This window comes from Nycticebus coucang, chromosome 10 (assembly GCF_027406575.1).
Source record: "Nycticebus coucang isolate mNycCou1 chromosome 10, mNycCou1.pri, whole genome shotgun sequence".
In the NCBI taxonomy this organism is placed as follows: Eukaryota; Metazoa; Chordata; class Mammalia; order Primates; family Lorisidae; genus Nycticebus; species Nycticebus coucang.
The window spans coordinates 90,366,011-90,371,539 of NC_069789.1; the positions used below are offsets into that span (position 1 = coordinate 90,366,011).

Below are 5,529 nucleotides of genomic sequence, written 5' to 3' on the forward strand. Positions count from 1 at the left end.
CCGGCATATGGGACCGGCACCCTACTCCTTGGGCCACAGTTACCACCCTTTTTTTTTTTTTTTTTTAATGATTCTCCTTCACTCGAAGAGTTTCCTTTTCAGGAGATAAATTTTCAGAAATTGCATAACAGAAGTATCTAATTATAATGCTGAGCTTTGAACATATTTTAATATTGTGCAAGAGACTTTTACAGCTGGTTTATTTTTAATTTCCTGAATGACCTTGAGAAATATGGTTTGCCTCATAATCCCTGTTAATGTTACATTTTTTTCATTTAAATTATAATTTTATGTTTAAATGTATGAATTTTATGATAAGTGATAAAAGATAGAATGACTTTAATAATATTTTAAAGACATTAGGGGATCATAGATTACGCCTGGGGAACTGTGTTTCATTCTTACTCAGCTGGGGAGGTGGAAGGCTTATTCATAGTGGCTGCTCTGACAGAAACTGCTTCAGCTTCAGCTTGAACCATGACCCCTCATGAAGGTCCAAGTCCACGCCCAGATTGGGTTTCCTAATTACTCCTTCCCACAGACTGTACACACAGCAGGGCCTTTGATTGGTCCTTCCCTGTCTGCCAAACCTGATCAGAAATACTTGATCAGCAAGGGTCAAGCTAGGTCTGGGCTGAGTTTATCTAAGTGGATCTCAGCTTCTCTATTTCAGAAAGGATTCTTGAAATCGGATCCTAAGCTGCATCATAAGTTCAAGTTGGCAGCATATGGCCTGCAGGTCAAACTTTGTTCCTAATTGTGCCATATGTTGAAATTGCAAAAATGCCAGAACGAGTTCTGCAGTGCTATGATGGCACATTTAAAATGTGGTGATTAGACGTGACACTGTGGCAGGCGCCTTAGTCCCAGCTACTCGGGAAGTTGAGACAAGAGGATTGCTTGAGCCCAAGACTCTGAGGTTGCTGTGAGCTGTGATGATGCCATGGCATTCAACTCAGGGCAACCGAGTGGGACTCTATCTCAAAAATAAATAAAATGTGGTGATTAGCCTTACTTGTTTATTGGGGTGCTTGCATGCGTACCTAATTGGCCTCTCATGCAAATTATTATTATTATTTTTTCCATGTCAAATATGTAATGTGCTGACATTATAACAAAGTCTGAGGGAGGCACAGCTCACACATGTATGTGAGCACTGGCCATCATGCTTGTGAACTACAAAAGGATCTCATATAAATTATTAATTCTCCTTTCTTTTTTTTGCAACCTCCCGCCTCCCCTTACACAAATTATTATTATTTTTAGAAAGGATTGGTTTTAATGGTCAGAATTGATATAACAGTGAAAATAAAGTTAAATTTTTAGCTTCCTGTTAAAAACTCTGCCCAAGGTACTTCCTCAACACATACATGCTAGTTCCTACCCATCCTTCAAGGCTCTGATCAAGTCCTATCTCTTCCATGAATCCTTTTTCGGTTTTCTTAGAAAGGCTCTGCTTTTTCAAGCACTTCTCATTACCACTGATTTGCTATTATCAGGCTTCTTCACATTATCTTTTTTTTTTGTTGTTGTTGTTAAATCATAGCTGTGTACATTAGTGCAATCAAGGGGTACAATGTGCTGGTTTCATATACAATCTGAAATATTCTCATCAAACTGTTCAATGTAGCCTTCATGGCATTTTCTTAGTTATTGTATGTAGACATTTGTATTCTGCATTTAGTAAGTTTTGCCTGTACCCATTCTAAGGTGCACTGTGGGTGTGGCCCCACCCATTACCCTCCTTCCACCCTAACCTCCCCCCTCCCTTCCCCTATCTTGGCACTTTGCTTATAGTCTTGTGCTACAGTTGGGTAATAGCCTTCATGTGAAAGCTATAATTTAGCTTCATAGTAGGACTGAGTACATTGGATACTTTTTATTCCATTCCTGAGATACTTTACTAAGAAGAATATGTTCCAGCTCCATCCATGTAAACATGAAAGAGGTAAAGTCTCCATCTTTCTTTAAGGCTGCATAATATTCCATGGTATACATGTACCACAATTTGCTAGTCCATTCGTGGGTTGATGGGCACTTGGGCTTCTTCCATGACTTAGCAATTATGAATTGGGCTGCAATAAACATTCTGATACAGATGTCTCTGTTATATTGTGATTTTTGGTCTCCTGGGTATAAATCTAGTAAAGGAATTACAGGATCGAATGGCAGGTCTATTTTTAGGTCTCTAAGTATTCTCCAAACATTCTACCAGAAGGAACATATTAATGTGCATTCCCACCAGCAGTGAAGAAGTGTGCCCTTTCCTCCACATCCATGCCAACATCTCTGGTTTTGGGATGTGGGCTACTCTTACTGGGGTTAGGTGATATCTCAAAGTAGTTTTGATTTGCATTTCTCTGATGATTAAGGATGATGAGCTTTTTTTCATGTGTTTGTAGATCGTGCGTCTGTCCCTTGCCCACCCTGAGATGGGATCACGTGTTCTTTCATACAAATTATTTTTATTTAAACTTTTCACTTCTTCTCGCCCATATTTGTATATGTGAAAGCTTGTATCAGGAGATATGAATAGGGAGACCTCTTAGATTCTTTGTTTTGTTTTTTTTTTTTTTTGAGACAGCCTCAGGATGTTGCCCTGGGTAGAGTGCCGTAACATCACAGCTCATAGCAACCTCCAACTCCTGGGCTCAAGCGATTCTCCTGCCTCCACCTTCCAAGTAGCTGGGACTACAGGCACCTGCCACAATGCCCGGCTATTTTTTGGTTGCAGCGGTCATTGTTGTTTGGCGGGCTCGGGCTGGATTTGAACCCGCCAGCTCAGGTGTATGTGGCTGGCACCTTAGCTGCTTGAGCCACAAGCACCAAGCTGTATTTATCTATTTTTTGACTTTGTTTTTTTTTGAGACAAAGTCTCAAGCTGTCCCCCTGGGTAGAGTAATAGCTCACAGCAACCTCAAACTCTTGGGTTTAAGCAATTCTCCTGCCTCAGCCTCCCAAGTAGCTGGGACAATAGGCACCTGCCACAATGCCTGGGTATTTTTTTTTTTTTTTTATTGTAGTTGTCATTATTTAGCAGGCCTGGGCTGGCTTGAACCCACCAACCCTGGTGTATGTGGCTGGCACCTTACCCTCTGAGCTATTTATCTATTTATTTATTTATTTTGAGACAGAGTTGGTAGAGTGCTGTGGTATCACAGTTCACAACAAGCTCAAACTCTTGGGCTTAAGTGATTTTCTTGCTTCAGCCTCCCAAGTAGCTGGGACTACAGGCACCCACCACAACGCCTGGCTATTTTTTTGTTGCAGTTGTCATTGTTGTTTAGCAGGCCAGCTCAAACCTGCCAGCTCTGGTGTGTGTGGCTGGCACTGAGCCACATCATGTATTTATTGAGCCCCATATTTGTATCAGATATTGAGCTAGGTGCTGGAGATATCATGGAGAGGAAAAATGGATATGGGCTCTGTCTTCATGGCATTTACAGTCTAATAGGTGGAATAGGCAGTAAGGGACTAACAATTATAAATTGTGAAAAGGGATTTGAAGCAAAGGTACGAAGTGCTATGAGAAAAAAGCAGTGGGAGATTCTGCTTCGTCTGGGGGTTAGGGCAGCTTCCTTGCTCAAGATGTGTGTGAGCTGAGATCTGAAAGAGGAGTTACCAGGTGAAGAAAGGGAGGGAGAGCTAGCTTATACAGGCTTGTGAGACACAATTGTGTATACCTCTTCTCAATTATGTGTTCAGCTTGCTGGGCTGGAATCAGCCATGGTGGGAGTATCTACACCATGGAAATCTGTAGACACTACAAACAAAGCTTTCTTTTGGAAAGGCAGTTGTTAAGCATTTGCCAGCATCCCCTGGGAGAAGGAGAAGGTAACTAAGCACGTGCTAGGACTCGGGCCTGTGTTCAATACTGAATGTATTATTTTATTTAGTGCTCACAATAACCTGTGTGGTAGAAATACTTATCCTCATTTTAAGAACATAGAATGAGATTTAGGGAAAAAATATATATATCTCACCAAATTGTTAAACTAGAAAATGGACACAGTCACCCTTGAATCTAGGTCTTTTTGGCTATAGGTCTACAGTCCATGCCTTTCCTCGGCATCATGGTGTCAGAGACTGTGGAGCAGCCGTGGGCAGCAAACAAGCCCTTCTCCTCAGATTGAATTGACTGTGAAAATGACTGTCCCAACCTCGTAGGCTTACTCACTTCTAGAGTGTGAAAGTACTTTCCAGAAGTAAAAGAAAAAATAACTTTTTTTTTGGAAACTGAATGACCACATATCAAAGATTGCATCATCTCATTGGTTGATTAGGGAGGGAAAAAGTACAATGGTAAATCTGATTCGAAGAGCAGTTAAGGGTATTTATAGGCAATTTAATAAAAAATGTTAGAAGGGCAGTGCCTGTAGCTCAGTGGGTAGGGCGCTGGCCACATACACCAAGGCGGGAGGGTTCAAACCCAGCCCAGGCCTGCCAAACAACAATGACAACTACAACCAAAAAATAGTCGGGTGTTGTGGCAGGCACCTGTAGTCCCAGCTACTTGGGAGACTGAGGCAAGAGAATAGCTTAAGCTCAAGAGTTTGAGGTTGCTGTGAGCAGTGACGCTATGGCACTCTACCCAGGGCAATAGCTTGAGACTCTGTCTCAAAAAAAATAAAGAAAGAAAAGAAATGTTAGAATCAATATTCTAAGTTAGAAACAAAATTCATTAATGTCTTATAGGGCAATGAACCATAACCTTTGAGATTATCTCTTCTATTGGAGAGAAATAATTTTCATTTTTATTTGGATGTTAATCTACAAGTCAGTGTAACTTCACAAAGTCTAACTCCCTAATTAATAGTAAATAGAAAAGTCAGAAATGATAACTTCTCCCATAAAATGAAATCATCCTTGGGAGGACTGTGTGGCCTTATTGCTGTATCATTTTTCTCAAGGCATGTGAGTAGGTAACTTTCATTCTGACCTGTAATATCTTTGGTGCTGTAACTCTGGTGTGCTGCAAGAAGTGGTTAAGTGTGTAGACTCTAGAATGAAGATCTGCCTGGGTTTGAACACTGATTCTGTCTTTCAGTAACTGTGTGAGCTTGGGCAATTAAAAAACCTCTTATTCTCAGTTTCTTCATATATTTAACGAGGAAAATAATAACAGTAATACTTATAGTTTGTAGTATTAAGTGAATTTTTTTTTTTGAGACAGAGTCTTACTTTGTCGCCCTCAGTAGAGTGCTATGGCATCACAGCTCACAGCAACCTCAAACTCTTGGGCTTAAGCAATTCTCTTGCCTCAGTCTCCCAAATAGCTAGGACTATAGGCGCCTACCATGATGCCCAGCTATTTTGTTGTTGTTGTTGCAGTTGTCATTGTTGTTTAGCTGGCCTGGGCTGGGTTGGAATCTGCCATCCTGGGGGTATGTGGCTGGTGCTGTAACCGCTGGGCTATGGGCGCTGAGTCATATTAAGTGAATTATTGTATGTAAAGTGCTTAGAACAATGTATGGCACATGATAAGGACTGTATGTGACATTATTTAATTTCATTTTAATTAATTAATTA

At 40.7% G+C, this 5,529-nt stretch overlaps 1 non-coding gene across 1 annotated transcript; it reads right to left on the bottom strand.

The window, feature by feature from the left end:
* Positions 1–1,085: 1,085 nt before the first annotated feature.
* LOC128598038 (small nucleolar RNA U13) lies at positions 1,086–1,188 on the bottom strand. Its single transcript, XR_008383550.1, has one exon. It is a non-coding gene; the product is annotated as a small nucleolar RNA U13 (small nucleolar RNA).
* Between the last annotated feature and the right edge of the window lie 4,341 nt (positions 1,189–5,529).